Below are 18,071 nucleotides of genomic sequence, written 5' to 3'. Positions count from 1 at the left end.
ATTCGTGCATTTTCTCGGAACTAACCTATTAACAAGATGCCGAAGTGCCGCTCCTCGTTTTCTCGCTGTTTTTGGTTTCGTAAATCCTAGTAACGAAATATTCTCGGAATTGGACGAAACGAAGACCCAGTGGGCCTATTTTTCCACGGAGCTTCCGAAGACCGAAGAACATACGAAGTGGGGCCACGAGGTGGCGACACCACAAGGCGGCGCGGCCCAGGGGGCCCGCGCCGCCCTATGGTGTGGGCCCCTCGTCCGGCCCCCGACTCGCCCTTCCGCCTACTTAAAGCCTCCGTCGCGAAACCCCCGAGGCGAAAAACCACGATACGGAAAACCTCACCGAGACGCCGCCGCCGCCGATCCCATCTCGGGGGATTCTGGAGATCTCCTCCGGCACCCTCGCCGGAGAGGGGATTCATCTCCCGGAGGACTCTACACCGCCATGGTCGCCTCCGGAGTGATGAGTGAGTAGTTCACCCCCGGACTATGGGTCCATAGCAAGTAGCTAGATGGTTGTCTTCTCCTCATTGTGCTTCATTGTTGGATCTTGTGAGCTGCCTAACATGATCAAGATCATCTATCCGTAATTCTATATGTTGTGTTTGTCGGGATCCGATGGATAGAGAATACCATGTCATGTTAATTATCAAGTTATTACATATGTGTTGTTTATGATCTTGCATGCTCTCCGTTACTAGTAGAGGCTCTGGCCAAGTTTTTACTTTTAACTCCAAGAGGGAGTATTTATGCTCGATAGTGGGTTCATGCCTCGCATTGACACCGGGACAGTGACAGAAAGTTCTAAGGTTGTGTTGTGTCGTTGCCACTAGGGATAAAACATTGGCGCTATGTCCGAGGATGTAGTTGTTGATTACATTACGCACCATACTTAATGCAATTGTCTCGTTGCTTAGCAACTTAATACCGGAGGGGGTTCGGATGATAACCCGAAGGTGGACTTTTTAGGCATAGATGCAGCTTGGATGGCGGTCTATGTACTTTGTCGTAATGCCCAATTAAATCTCACTATACTTATCATGTCATGTATGTGCATTGTTATGCCCTCTCTATTTGTCAATTGCCCGACCGTAATTTGTTCACCCAACATGCTTTTATCTTATGGGAGAGACACCTCTAGTGAACTCGTGGACCCCGGTCCATTCTTTAATACCGAAATACAAATCTGCCGCAATACTTGTTTTTACTGTTTTCTCTCGCAAACAATCATCTTCCACACAATACGGTTAATCCTTTGTTACAGCAAGCCGGTGAGATTGACAACCTCACCGTTTCGTTGGGGCAAAGTACTTTGGTTGTGTTGTGCAGTTCCACGTTGGCGCCGGAATCTCCGGTGTTGCGCCGCACTACATCCCGCCGCCATCAACCTTCAACGTGCTTCTTGGCTCCTCCTGGTTCGATAAACCTTGGTTTCTTTCTCGAGGGAAAACTTGCCGCTGTGCGCATCATACCTTCCTCTTGGGGTTGCCCAACGAACGTGTGAAATACACGCCATCAAGCTCTTTTTCCGGCGCCGTTGCCGGGAGATCAAGACACGCCGCAAGGGGAGTCTCCACTTCTCAATCTCTTTACTTTGTTTTTGTCTTGCTTTATTTTATTTACTACTTTGTTTGCTGCATTATATCAAAACACAAAAAAATTAGTTGCTAGCTTTACTTTATTTACTGTCTTGTTTGCTATATCAAAAACACAAAAAAATTAGTTTACTTGCATTTACTTTATCTAGTTTGCTTTATTTACTATCGCTAAAATGGCCAACCCTGAAAATACTAAGTTGTGTGACTTCACTAGCACAAATAATAATGATTTCTTATGCACACCTATTGCTCCACCTCGCTACTACAGCAGAATTCTTTGAAATTAAACCCGCTTTACTTAATCTTGTTATGCGAGAGCAATTTTCTCGGTGTTAGTTCCGATGATGCCGCTGCCCATCTCAATAATTTTGTTGAACTATGTGAAATGCAAAAGTATAAAGATGTAGATGGTGACATTATAAAATTAAAATTGTTTCCTTTCTCATTAAGAGGAAGAGCTAAAGATTGGTTGCTATCTCTCGCCTAAGAATAGTATTGATTCATGGACTAAATGCAAGGATGCTTTTATTGGTAGATATTATCCCCCTGCTAAAATTATATCTTTGAGGAGTAGCATAATGAATTTTAAACAATTAGATAATGAACATGTTGCTCAAGCTTGGGAAAGAATGAAATCTCTCGGTTAAAAATTGCCCAACCCATGGACCGACTACTTGGATGATCATCCAAACCTTCTATGCAGACTAAATTTTTCTTCGCGGAATTTATTGGATTCAGCTGCTGGAGGTACCTTTATGTCCATCACTCTTGGTGAAGCAACAAAGCTTCTTGATAATATGATGGTTAATTACTCTGAATGGCACACTGAAAGAGCTCCACAAGGTAAGAAGGTAAATTCGTTGAAGAATCCTCTTCCTTGAATGATAAGGTTGATGCTATTATGTCTATGCTTGCGAATGATAGGACTAATGTTGATCCTAATAATGTTCCATTAGCTTCATTGGTTGCCCAAGAAGAACATGTTGATGTAAACTTCATTAAAAATAATAATTTCAACAACAATGCTTATCTGAACAATTCTAGTAATAACTATAGGCCATATCCTTATAATAATGGTAACGGTTATGCTAATTCTTATGGGAATTCTTACAACAATAATAGGAATACACCCCCTGGACTTGAAGCCATGCTTAAAGAATTTATTAGTACACAAACTGCCTTTAACAAATCTGTTGAGGAAAAGCTCAATAAAATTGATATTCTTGTTTCTAGAGTTGATAGTCTTGCCTCCGATGTTGATCTTTTGAAATCGAAAGTTATGCCTAATAGGGATATTGAAAATAAAATTGTTACTACAGCAAATGCCATCCAAGTTAGAATTAATGAGAATATAAGATTAATGGCTGAACTGCGTGCTAGGTGGGATAGAGAAGAAAATGAAAAACTAGCTAAAAAGGAAAATGTAGCTAAAGTTTGGACTATTACCACCACTAGCAATGCTAATGATTCATATGTTGCTGCACCTCCTACTATCAATGGTAAAATAATTGGTGTTGGCAATGCTTCTACTCCTAGTGCAAAGCGCGCAAAATTACCTCGAAACCGCTAAAACCGCCGAAACCGCTTGTGATAAAACTCGCTGAAATTTTTTCCAACCTTGGGGATGATAATCCCATTGCTTTAGATTGTAATGATTTAGATTTTGATGATTGCCACATCTCTGAAGTTATAAAGTTCTTGCAAAAACTTGCTAAGAGTCCCAATGCTAGCGCTATAAATTTGGCTTTCACAAAACATATTACAAATGCTCTCATAAAAGCTAGAGAAGAGAAACTAAAACTTGAAACTTCTATTCCTAGAAAGCTAGAGGATGGTTGGGAGCCCATCATTAAAATGAGAGTCAAAGATTTTGATTGTAATGCTTTATGTGATCTTGGTGCAAGTATTTCGTTATGCCTAAAAAAGTCTATGATATGCTTGACTTGCCACCATTGAAAAATTGTTATTTGGATGTTAATCTCGCTGATAATGCTAAAAAGAAACCTTTGGGGAAAGTTGATAATGTTCATATTATGGTTAACAATAACCTTGTCCCCGTTGATTTTGTTGTCTTGGATATTGAATGCAATGCATCTTGCCCCATTATATTGGGAAGACCTTTTCTTCGAACCGTTGGTGCTACTATTGATATGAAGGAAGGTAATATTAAATATCAATTTCCTCTCAAGAAAGGTATGGAACACTTCCCTAGAAAGAGAATGAAGTTACCTTATGATTCTATTATTAGAACAAATTATGATGTTGATGCTTCATCTCTCGATGTTACTTGAGTATACACTTTCTCGCGCCTAGCCGAAAGGCGTTAAAGAAAAGCGCTTATGGGAGACAACCCATGTTTTTACTCCAGTATTTTTGTTTTATATTTGTGTCTTGGAAGTTGTTTACTACTGTAGCAACCTCTCCTTATCTTAGTTTTATGTTTTGTTGTGCCAAGTAAAGTCTTTGATAGAAAAGTAAGTACTAGATTTGGATTACTCGCGCAGTTCCAGCATTTCTTTGCTGTCACGAATCTGGGTCTATCTCCCCGTAGGTAGCTCAGAAAATTACGCCAATTTACGAGCATGATCCCCAGATATGTACGCAACTTTCATTCAATTTGAGCATTTTCGTTTGAGCAAGTCTGGTGGCCTAATAAAATCCATCTTTACGGACTGTTCTGTTTTGACAGATTCTGTCTTTTATTTCGTATTGCCTCTTTTGCTATGTTGGATGAATTTCTTTGATCCATTAATGTCCAGTAGCTTTATGCAATGTCCAGAAGTGTTAAGAATGATTGTGTAACCTCTGAACATGTGAATTTTTATTATGCACTAACCCTCTAATGAGTTGTTTCGAGTTTGGTATGGAGGAAGTTTTCAAGGGTCAAGAGAGGAGTATGATGCAATATGATCAAGGAGAGTGAAAGCTCTAAGCTTGGGGATGCCCCGGTGGTTCACCCCTGCATATTATAAGAAGACTCAAGCGTCTAAGCTTGGGGATGCCCAAGGCATCCCCTTCTTCATCGACAACATTATCGGGTTCCTCCCCCGAAACTATATTTTTATTCCGTCACATCTTATGCACTTTGCTTGGAGCGTCGGTTTGTTTTTGTTTTTTTGTTTTGTTTGAATAAAATGGATCCTAGCATTCACTTTATGGGAGAGAGACACGCTCCGCTGTAGCATATGGACAAATATGTCCTTAGGCTCTACTCATAGTATTCAAGGCGAAGTTTCATCTTCGTTAAATTGTTATATGGTTGGAATTGGAAAATGATACATGTAGTAAATTGCTATAATGTCTTGGATAATTTGATACTTGGCAATTGTTGTGCTCATGTTTAAGCTCTTGCATCATATACTTTGCACCCATTAATGAAGAAACACTTAGAGCTTGCTAATTTGGTTTGCATATTTGGTTTCTCTAGAGTCTAGATAACATCTAGTATTGAGTTTTGAACAACAAGGAAGACGGTATGGAGTCTTATAATGTTTACCATATGACTTTTATGTGAGTTTTGCTGTACCGTTCATCCTTGTGTTTGTTTCAAATAGCCTTGCTAGCCTAAACCTTGTATCGAGAGGGAATACTTCTCATGCATCCCAAATACTTGAGCCAACCACTATGCCATTTGTGTCCACCATACCTACCTACTACATGGTATTTATCCGCCATTCCAAAGTAAATTGCTTGAGTGCTACCTTTAAAATTCCATCATTCACCTTTGCAATATATAGCTCATGGGACAAATAGCTTAAAACCTATTGTAGTATTGAATATGTACTTATGCACTTTATCTCTTATTAAGTTGCTTGTTGAGCGATAACCATGTTTCTGGGGACGCCATCAACTATTCTTTGTTGGATATCATGTGAGTTGCTATGCATGTCCGTCTTGTCTGAAGTAAGAGAGATCTACCACCTTCATGGTTGGAGCATGCATATTGTTAGAGAAGAACTTTGGGCCGCTAACTAAAGCCATGATTCATGGTGGAAGTTTCAGTTTGGACATATATCCTCAATCTCATATGAGAATAATAATTGTTGCCACATGCTTATGCATTAAAGAGGAGTCCATTATCTCGTTGTCCATGTTGTCCCGTATGGATGTCTAAGTTGAGAATAATCAAAAGCGAGAAATCCAAAATGCGAGCTTTCTCCTTAGACCTTTGTACGAGCGGCATGGAGGTACCCCATTGTGACACTTGGTCAAAACATGTGCATTGCAAAGATCCGGTAGTCCAAGTTAATTAGGACAAGGTGCGGGCACTATTAGTATACTATGCATGAGACTTGCAACTTGTAAGATATAATGTACATAACTCATATGCTTTATTACTACCGTTGACAAAATTGTTTCATGTTTTCAAAATAAAAGCTCTAGCACAAATATAGCAATCGATGCTTTCCTCTTTGAAGGACCATTCTCTTTACTTTTATGTTGAGTCAGTTCACCTATTTCTCTCCACCTCAAGAAGCAAACACTTGTGTGAACTGTGCATTGATTCCTACATATTTGCATATTGTACTTGTTATATTACTCTATGTTGACAATTATCCATGAGATATACATGTTACAAGTTGAAAGCAACCGCTGAAACTTAATCTTCCTTTGTGTTGCTTCAATGCCTTTACTTTGATTTATTGCTTTATGAGTTAACTCTTATGCAAGACTTATTAATACTTGTCTTGAAGTACTATTCATGAAAAGTATTTGCTTTATGATTCACTTGTTTACTCATGTCATTACCATTGTTTTGATCGCTGCATCCACTACATATGTTTACAAATAGTATGATCAAGGTTATGATGGCATATCACTTCAAAAATTATCTTTGTTATCGTTTTACCTGCTCGGGACGAGCGAACTAAGCTTGGGGATGCTTGATACGTCTCCGACGTATCGATAATTTCTTATGTTCTATGCCATATTATTGATGATACCTACATGTTTTATGCACACTTTATGTCATATTCGTGCATTTTCCGGAACTAACCTATTAACAAGATGCCGAAGTGCCGGTTCTCGTTTTCTCGCTGTTTTTGGTTTCGAAATCCTAGTAACGAAATATTCTCGGAATTGGACGAAACGAAGACCCGGGGGCCTATTTTTCCACGGAGCTTCCGGAAGACCGAAGAACACACGAAGTGGGGCCACGAGGTGGCGACACCACGTGGCGGCGCGGCCCGGGGGGCCCGCGCCGCCCTATGGTGTGGCCCCCTCGTCCGGCCCCCGACTGCGCCCTTCCGCCTACTTAAAGCCTCCGTCGCGAAACCCCCGACGCGAAAAACCACGATACGGAAAACCTTACCGAGACGCCGCCGCCGCCGATCCCATCTCGGGGGATTCGGAGATCTCCTCCGGCACCCTGCCGGAGAGGGGATTCATCTCCCGGAGGACTCTACACCGCCATGGTCGCCTCCGGAGTGATGAGTGAGTAGTTCACCCCCGGACTATGGGTCCATAGCAGTAGCTAGATGGTTGTCTTCTCCTCATTGTGCTTCATTGTTGGATCTTGTGAGCTGCCTAACATGATCAAGATCATCTATCCGTAATTCTATATGTTGTGTTTGTCGGGATCCGATGGATAGAGAATACCATGTCATGTTAATTATCAAGTTATTACACATGTGTTGTTTATGATCTTGCATGCTCTCCGTTTCTAGTAGAGGCTCGGCCAAGTTTTTACTTTTAACTCCAAGAGGGAGTATTTATGCTCGATAGTGGGTTCATGCCCGCATTAACACCTGGGACGAGTGACGTAAAGTTCTAAGGTTGTGTTGTGCTTGTTGCCACTAGGGATAAAACATTGGCGCTATGTCCGAGGATGTAGTTGTTGATTACATTACGCACCATACTTAATGCAATTGTCTCGTTGCTTTGCAACTTAATACCGGAGGGGTTCGGACGATAACCCGAAGGTGGACTTTTTAGGCATAGATGCAGTTGGATGGCGGTCTATGTACTTTGTCGTAATGCCCAATTAAATCTCACTATACTTATCATGTCATGTATGTGCATTGTTATGCCCTCTCTATTTGTCAATTGCCCGACTGTAATTTGTTCACCCAACATGCTTTTATCTTATGGGAGAGACACCTCTAGTGAACTGTGGACCCCGGTCCATTCTTTTAATACTCGAAATACAAATCTGCTGCAATACTTGTTTTACTCGTTTTCTCTCGCAAACAATCATCTTCCACACAATACGGTTAATCCTTTGTTACAGCAAGCCGGTGAGATTGACAACCTCACTCGTTTCGTTGGGGCAAAGTACTTTGGTTGTGTTGTGCGGGTTCCACGTTGGCGCCGGAATCTCCGGTGTTGCGCCGCACTACATCCCGCCGCCATCAACCTTCAACGTGCTTCTTGACTCCTACTGGTTCGATTAAACCTTGGTTTCTTACTGAGGGAAACTTGCCGCTGTGCGCATCACATCTTCCTCTTGGGGTTCCCAACGGACGTGTCAACTACACGCATCAGGCGCCACACTGTGGAACCTGTGGGGCCACTCGGAAGGGCGCCACACATCCACTTAAGTGTGGCGCCCGCGCCCGCCCCAGCCCGACCACACCTCTTCTTCTCTCTTCTTTCTTCTCTGCAAGCAAGGAACCGCCGCCCGCCTCCCCTTCGCCCCCCACCAAATCCACCAAGGATTCGTCAGATCTGGCCGGCCAACTCCTTCCTCATCTATTCCTCAAGGTATTCCCCTTCGATTCCCTCCGATTCATCCACTAGTGTTGGTGGATTTGGTAGGTTTGGATATGAACCCTAGACATGGAAATTTATGTTGGTGGATTTGGATATGAACCATAGATATGGAAATTAATGTTGGTGGAATCTACATTGTAGTCTATGTGTTTGAACCAAAGATTTGTTTGAACCCTAGATATGAAATTTTACATGTATGTGTTCAAACCCTATGTATGTATGTGTTGAAATGCATTCAAATGTGTTATGTATGCCTAGTATTTGTGATGCAATAACTCATATTTGTTAGGAATGGCTCATATTTGTAATGCAATAACTCATATTTGTTACGAATGCCTAGATATGAATGTATATGTATGTATATGATGTATGTGTGATGGCTTATTTGGATATATTCTCATGTATGTGTTGCTCATATTTGTTAGGAATGGCTCATAATATGGTGTATTTGTGTAAACATGTAGGATGGTGTGGGTCCTAGATCAAGAGTATGACAGGGATCACCGGGTTTTTCATATGACAGAGAGGACAACGGATCTTCACCCTTTGAAGATTCGTTACCATGGCACAGTGGCTATACCGTACGACGAGAGGTACACAGAGTTCATCGAGCCTACCGGTCTTCTCCCGTTCATATCGCTTGTAAGCCGTGGGGGGGCGAACATGAACGCCGCGACACTCACCGCTCTTGTCGACCGGTGGAGGCCGGAGACGCACACCTTCCACTTGAGGGCCGGCGAGATGACCCCTTGTAATATCCCAGTATTTGGGGTTACAAAAAGAGAGGAAACAGATGTGTGCATTGCATTCATGCATATAAAATCCGAGGAATTTTCGCGCATTTATTTAAACATGTCAAAGAGATCGAGGTTTCTCTTACGCTGGTGTAATTGAATTAGGTCATCGACATAACTGTGATAAATTTCTACATGACCTTTCTTGAACTATCTGGTTTTGGGAGAACACAATTTGAATTCAATTCAAAATTGAATATTAGACATCCAAATAACTGAAATGGAATTCGAATTCTAAATCATCATATAAGTTAAAAAATGTTTAATCAAACAAAATAGATAAAGTGCTTAACATTTAATTACATCATCTAATATTTACAAGTTTGATATAGACTTAAGAATAAGGATATTATACAATAAGGAAATTCATTTCTTTATTGATATTAACACAATAATACAATGTTTTTTTACAAATGAATAAATAATAATGAAATTTCAAATATAATTACAAGTTCTGAAAAGCCAAAGTAAAAGCCTAAACTAAGCAAAAGTAAAACAACCTGGCTCTGATACCAACTTGTGACGCCCCAAAACCGGTACCATGAAGATCCCAGCGAATCCGCCGAAATCCACACGATATCGATTTTAGAGACGCACCACCAAGCGCCTCGTACACGCCGAAGCATGCACGCGATGCGGGTGGAATCAATCACGAGAGGTAACATTACAACAGGATTACAATAGAGCCCATAAGAAACATATATTACAACAACGACTCCAACGAGCCAAGATACAAATATACAATACAAATATCCAAATCATACAGAAGATCAAATACATCCGAGTACGGACAAGATACAAATTTGGACTAAGAGTCCTGAAGATAACCAGTGGCGTCCATAACCCCGCCTGTGCCAAGCCGGAAGGGTAACCTTGCTAGCGTCGTTCTTCATCGTACCGATCTTCGGACCTGCCCGGTTATATCCCGTAGAAGCAGCAATAAGTACGGGTTCGTACTTAACAAGACTTCAAGACGTATAAGCATTCGTCAACCAGTCGTCCTTTGTACTTGAGGCACGCAGGGGACTTAGAGGACGCAAGAGGAACGTCATAGGCAATATAGTGGGGTTAAGCGGCAGCGCGCAAGCACTAAAAACCTATGGAGACACTCTACAACAGTCGTCTATCAGAGAAGGTGAGAGAGCGCACGACTAACAGTTCTATACTCTGCAAACATAACACAGTGTGTTCCCCCCTCGCAAGGAAGTACTTACAAAGGCACTCACACGGTTGTCAAGTTTTAACCATTTATTATTGAAGTTGTACTAACTTACTACGCAAGTTGTTATGATTGAAACAACAGGTGTAAGTTGTCTATGATCGAGTCATACAGCTCCAAGTCGTCCATAACCGCGGACACGGCTTATCGATAAGATGTAACCCTGCAGGGGTGCCCAAATGTGCCCACACGCACGATCAACCCACTTGCGACAGGTGGATATCACGACTCGCACTCTCCTTCACGACAACAATGTCCAGGAAGCCACCTAACTAAGTTGAACCCGAATCGAAGTCCGGCCGTATCTCCGAAGCGGACCTAGCTGTTTGCGACAGCGTACTAGGTGGTTTAAACACACACTGGGGCGATAAACCACTTCGCAGCGGCTCCGCGACCTTTACGTGCATACCAGAAACAAGGGATACAAGGCACCCAGGGGCTTCCCAAAGTAAATAAGTAACAGGCTGGCATGCACGCAAACAACAAATGGTAAAACATTGCAAACTAGTTGTGGCCACTGGACAAAGCTGTAGATTCCGGCAGTGGTCGAGGGGAGACCCATAGGCATACCCACATGTGGTTAGAGCGCTCAGTCTCAGAACAGATAACAGGAACTCGGGTCCTAAGCTTTAAAGAAACACAAGTGAGCCGTCACAAAACGATCAGCTGACCCACCGATGCCTCCGCTAACAAATATTAACAAGTAACCATGATACTCTCAACAGATATATCCATAAACCATGTGTCATGATTCCCAAACTGATAACCCGATAAGATAACGATAACGGTAATGCGGTATAAACAACACTAGCATGCACTACGACTCGCAAGGCAGACCCGATAACCAAACAATAGCTGTAGGTGGTTGGTGGAGGCAATATAGGCTGCTTGAGGTAACAAGTGGAAGGGGCACGTGATAAGAACGCAACTCAAGGATAGCATAAGGAAGAAGGCAAAATAAAATAGGTGAGCGACTTCTGCAGGGGCAGGAGTATAGGGGAAATGCTTGCCTGTTAAAGCTTGTCGAGGAACGTCCGAAGAACTCGTCGTATCTCACATCACCACTTCGCGATCCTATCCGGGAAGAAGCAAATGCTGGAACATACAACAGATGCAAATCTTACAACTACGGATAAAGATCCGGCATGATGAAGAGATGATATGCATGGCGTGGCAACGATGGTGCAATGCAGCTTATCCATATTAATCGGAGTCGGAACCCCGTACAAACAATTAGGATTGAAGTTGCATTTTCTACCGGCAATATTAAATGTGGATTAGCATGGCTGTTAGAAATAGGATAGCTTTGATACTAAGCTAACTAGGCAGTTGTTAAGATTAGCTTAGGTCCTAAGCTAAGTAGGCAGTTAGTTTTGTCCAAACGTTGTAATACCCAAGAGATGTCTTTGTAACCGCCTTATTGGCGTCTGTTCGGTGGGTATATATACCCCCAACAATCATCAATGAAATATTAGTTGATTCTCCAAATCATTAGTTCTCAAACAATGGCAAAGATATGGCATGGGTGAGCTACGCAATATTAAGCGAAGCGGAAAACCGTATCCGGCAATTTCCAAATACTCCGTGTTTGATTATTAGGTGCGATGCAACCTACCACGTTCATGACATGATGCAACGTGCAAATAGACATATGAATGGCATATTTAGATTCAGTGCATTTTTCCGATAAACTTTCATACATAAAACTTTTGCATTTGAGTTAGATGGTGCTGGGACGTACTGGCCAACAAAACAGCTTATTTGTTTGAATGGATTGGAAACTGATCTTGGGATCTGCTGAGCGTGGATGAGTGGACAAAGCGAAGTGACTGCCCAGATTTGGTGTAGAAAGGAATGCAGACAATGTATAGTGTGGCGAGGATGATAACTGAATATGACACTACGAACTTTAGATCGTGACAGCGCGTCCCTGTAGATAGCGAATGTGCACAGTTTTTAAAGCTTCGGCCACAAAGAATCAGAGCACCTTTTTGAGCGAAACAAAAGTGTTTGAGCAAGAGTGTGGTGCTGTGAGTCGAATGGAGGTGGTTTGGGTGGAAACGGTGCACAGAAACGGCGGTGAAGCTCGCCGGAAAACGGGACGACGATACTGCGAAACTGAATTTTGAAATAGGATAGCTTTGAAACTGAATTTTACACAAGAGATTTTCAAGAAACAACGTTGTCCAAGGGGGAGTGTTAGAAATAGGATAGCTTTGATACTATGCTAACTAGGCAGTTGTTAAGATTAGCTTAGGTCCTAAGCTAAGTAGGCAGTTAGTTTTGTCCAAACGTTGTAATACCCAAGAGGTGTCTTTGTAACCGCCTTATTGGCGTTCGGTGGGTATATATACCCCCAACAATCATCAATGAAATATTAGTTGATTCTCCAAATCATTAGTTCTCAAACACGTTATCACGCACGCTGCTCTCTGCAGGAGCGAAAGGCAGTCAGAATGAGACGGTGGAAGGTACCGTACTTGGCAAGACCAAAGCTGCAACTGCGGCAACTCATCTGCACTACAAGGTGAGACCAACACCAGCGGCGCTCCGGCGAACTCCGACGCGCCGCAGCCAGAAACTCCACTCACCAATGGTGTCGCGCGAGCACAGGCGCACAAGCATGGTCTTCGACCTCCGCGCAAGAGCTCCTTGCGTGGCCCCTCTAGCCTCGCCCCTCGCGACTCCGGCAAACGTCCGGCGCACCAGCCGGTTGCGCCCTCCGGCGCGCACGCGACCAGGCCGGTGGCGGTTCCTCGCCACGCGGCTACCGGCAAAGAGGCCGCCTATGCGCGGCGAAGGTGACCTCCAACGGCGGCGCACCCTGCAGCCTTCGGCTTAGCCATCGCGGCACGGCCCAGGTATCGCCGATGGCACGGCACAGGCGATGGCGGACGATGCGCGCCATAGACCGCATCAGCGCGGCGGCGCCTGCGAGAACGGCCACCCGGGGAGGCTCCCCAGACAAAGTATCTCGTCGGTCCGGCGGCCAACGGCCGAGCTCCGCGCAATGCCGCTCGTCCGGCGTGGCTCGTAGCACCCAAGCGGTGGGTTCTGTGAGCAAAACAATTGATTTTGCCCACCAAAAGGATGACGATGAAGCCTTATCTCTTCGTCAGTTTTCCATCTTAAGCAAACGCCTCTGCACTTTTCTGTTATGATTGTTTAGATTTAGCCTACAGTCCTCTGACTTTCAATTTAGATCCTCAGATCGAGTTTATATATATAGTTCAGCCATCAGTTTTGCTATATATCAACATATTATGAGGCCTTTAGGCCTTCATATACACCACAGTTGTTGTATAAATTTGCCGCTAGCATTTTATATACTATTTGAGTAACAAGCAATTTGGCAGTACAACAAGGTTATTTTGCAATTGATTTTTGTTCTCTTGCAAATTTCTCATTTAAAAAATAGATAAATTACCAATAAAATGTGTGACTATCTTAAATTTTATCTGCGAATCACAAGGTAATTACATGGGATGCAGAAATTGCAGACTTTCCGTTACCAAGAGAAGTACTCCATAAATACGGAGAATATCGGAAACGTGTCAACTTTCAATTTGATATCCACACACGTATGGCATAAAAGCATGAGCTTAATATTCAAATAGTTCCTCTAGAGCATATTTGTTGTTTACCAAAATAAATTTTACTATTATAGTAAAAAAAATGATGCATGATTATTGCATGCTTCTATTATGTTGGTAAGATGTGGAATCTTTAGGGATACAATGTCTATCAAGATAGTCCATGATAAATAGAAATTTATCATAAACTATTAAAATTTCTACATCATGTGGTAATAATCATATTCACCACGAATAACCAATGTTAAAAGTATATATATAATGTAACATCACCCATCACTTTGGAAATGAAGCCCAAATCATGATAGAAGTATTATTTGATGTATCAACATTAAATTTCTACCAATGGTCATTAACAACTTGACCATTAATATATCACAGTAAATGAGTAGCATGATCATCTCCTGGACATGCCTAGCATTTACATTAGTGGAGATCACTAAACTCACATTACTTGAGAGAAATTGGATACATATCGATTTCTCCATAAATCTCCAGCAAGGAGATATATGATGCATAAACACAAAGTTAATAGTTTCTCAAACACTTTTGAGTACTTCTAGTACATTGTAGTTTTTTTCTGGTGTCTACAAAATCAACTCCAAGTTGATTGTTCGTGATATAAAAATTTGATTCAAACCTCAAAATCACTTTACTTATTATTTTGTTGATAATGCAATAAATTATCGTATTTATTTCAGGGTAATAACATATCTTATCTTCTTATGAAGACTCATGTGAAACACCCTACGGGTGATATACCAATACCTGAAAATCATATTAGTACTCAAAATACTAAGAATCTCAATGGTCACAAAAAGGACCATGAGAAAACAATGTAAAGTGGAGGTAAAATGACAAACAAAATCACAGTAGACATGGTAAAAAGGATAAGATAACTATCAAGTTTATCAAAAATGTTATTGTATGAATCATTGTACATATAAGTGTTCCCTAGCATTTGGATGAATTATACTACAGATTCATTAAGTAATGTGAGTGTAATGGGATAATTTGAAAGCTCACTTTGATAAACATAGAAAATTACTGGATGCGGATTGGACTTATGATCTTCATCGGAAAGATAACATAAGTCCACTCCGTAGGAGATATAGTCCTTCACAATATCAATTTTCTTGTGGAATAAAATTCCCAATAATATTTGGGACTTCGTTTTGTGTCATGACTATTCCAATATGTCATTTAGCCAATAATCATACTACTAAATGTGGTATGATGTCCATTGATATCATGTTTATCATACATGACATTTCAATGTATGAACTAAATTCATACTAAACTCTGTTGAGTACAAACTAATTTTTTTCTTCAGATTTTGATCAATCTAAGATTTTTCATAATCGCCTTGATCGCCCATTATAGGGATAATGCGAAAAATTAGTGAAATTTTGTTGGTCACAACTTAAAAGTTGCAACATTCTCAAATCATTAGATTTTATGAGCACCTAATGTGCCATGAGATTTTTCTTCTAAGTCTCTCACGCTCCACTCAAATTACTTAAACTTATTCAAGAAGATACTTGTTGACTATTCAACAGCTATCTGGGTCATATAAGTATTTCATGGTATTGATAGACACATCTAGCGGATGGTCTTACGTGGGTCTTTAATCTCCACAAATCCATGATTTTACTAAATTAATTGCTCAAATTATCAAATTAAGAGAAAAATATTATAACATATTGGTTAAACCAATACTAATATTGTTTTGATGAGCATTTGTGATTTTACTAAGTACATGCGTGTACATACCCAGAATAGCGCAACTAAATTCTTTGTCAAAAGAATCAAACTAATTAAATGACCACTGCAACAAAATTTTGATATACCAACATATTGTTGGAGACATACGGTCTTACACGCCGTAGATCTAATCTAGATCACTACAGTTGCTTATCATACTGCTTCCCCTTGCAGTAAGTACGTGGAAATCAAACAAGTATTTCCCGTCTGCGAGCGGTTATATACCGGTATCACCACCCCAACGTACATCATGGGCCCTCACATCAATTTGGGATCTATGTGATAAATAACTGAGGTATAATTGTTTATCCGTCAAATACCTCAAGACCCTAACAAGGGAGTTATTGATAGCCTGTACGCTGATTGCATTTGCAATAAGGACATTTTTCGGCATTAGGGGGAGATTAGTACCACAAAGAATGCCGATAAATAAATATAAATGTCATAGACTTTCAGTCCTTATATTCACGTACTTAAAAATCTGAACGATAAGTTCAATCATAAATTTGCAACACATTGCAAATCTGCCACATACATTTACTCGTGATAAATATGTCACAAAAATCATATTATGCATGCAACCAATGTGCCAAAAGAGTGAAGGTACCTAATGTAACCACTTTTCTCCGAAATGAGAGCAAAAGGGGGAGAAAATTGGCCACTTGAGATATAAATTCTCACATGCTTCCGCGGAGTAGAGGAAATTATATCGTCAACAAGTAAATGTAGTTCAACCTCAAGTTGAATAACACATAGTGGATGCTCATCATCCAAACCCAGCACAAATGTGCACATAATTTTAAGTGTTGGGACATCGAAACACCTTGACTCCATTGTTATGGGAAATCATGAGGAGTTCAAATATTTTAATCAAATTTCCACAAATCTTATTGATTCAACAGAATCATACAACAAAGACTACATTTTGTCGACAAATATTTATTCTTAAAATTGCTAAAACCTTTAGGGCCCTGAACCAAAGTCCATGGCAGAGTGCCTAATGCACTCATATGTTGGTTCAACTAGAAGGAGGCAATTGAATAAGAATAGCACTCGCTCATCAAGAGAGGTATTTACCATCGAAATACCTAGTCCTCATAAGCACCTTCCCCCTGGAAGACAAATGACTTTTGTTAACAACAAAAAAAAACAATGAGGTGGTGAAAAAGCGAGACTTGTAGCACAAGGGTTCACGCAGAGACCCGACATCAATTATATATGATGTAACATACCCTATTGGTATAAGTGGAATTTTGTTTCGATACTAATATTGTTGGCGAGTTATAAATAAACTATCCATGCAACTGATGGATGTAGTGATTACATAATCATATGTGTCACTCAATTTGGATATCTATATTAAAGTCCTTAAGACTTATAAATCAAAATCCAAAATTAAATCGCAACATATGTGTAATAATACAAAAGTCACTCTATGATTTTAAAATAGTCAAACATAAATTGTGTGGTACAGTTGACTATAAGAGCTCCTTCTTATAAAGGATTACTCGTACAATGATGATTGCTTATATGTAGTCATAAACAAAATCCCTAATTGGATTCTACATGACCTTTGTATATATCAATGCTTTTATCATCAAAGTTTATAATATACATGAAAGGTCCTAATCATATCAAGACGGAGATTTGGATTGAACCAAGTATTCAACAAGTTTATAACTTGAGTATATTCCTTCGGAATACATATCTATCAGTCTTTACATGTCCATAAAATTTTGGAGAAATTAAATATGGATAAATCAAATCAAAGATACATATGGTCACACTATCCCTAACAGGGATACAAAATCATTCATACATTGTAGTAGTGATGAAGTGATATTGGACCTCTTGTTCCATATCTCAATACAAACTACATCATGAATGTGAATGTTTTGTTGTCAACTTCTTTAAAGTGCAAGCCCCAACTAAAAGGTTGGTGTAAGTAATATCCTCCGATATATTTAAGACTCAAATGATCTTGATTAATTCCCTTAGGAATATCAAGATTTGACCATCATGTAATCTACATTGGCTAAAATAACCCGATCCCGAAAATGTCATATCATAGACTGAATTCAATGAAAGAACCTTCTAAAATAAGAATACAAAATAGACTCTAATGGCTCCATATAATGATTGACCACATTCAAGATCATGTGGTTAAGATTCAATAGAATCACCCACCATTATCTATCAGATAATACCACTTGTATTGCTCAAATGCATAAGGGTTAAATTAATATTCTTCAAACTAGGGAGATAAACGCTTTGCAAACATATCATGTGAAAATCTAACGGATTTATTCACACTGTTTTACATATTTCCGTATTCATGAATTTAAGTTCATGGATTGGTGTGAGACAACTTTTAGATTTAGATCATATATATTGT

Source organism: Lolium rigidum, chromosome 2 (assembly GCF_022539505.1).
Source record: "Lolium rigidum isolate FL_2022 chromosome 2, APGP_CSIRO_Lrig_0.1, whole genome shotgun sequence".
NCBI classification, from domain to species: Eukaryota; Viridiplantae; Streptophyta; class Magnoliopsida; order Poales; family Poaceae; genus Lolium; species Lolium rigidum.
The sequence above is the reverse complement of the archived record's forward strand: the minus strand, read 5'-3'. Positions refer to the sequence as shown.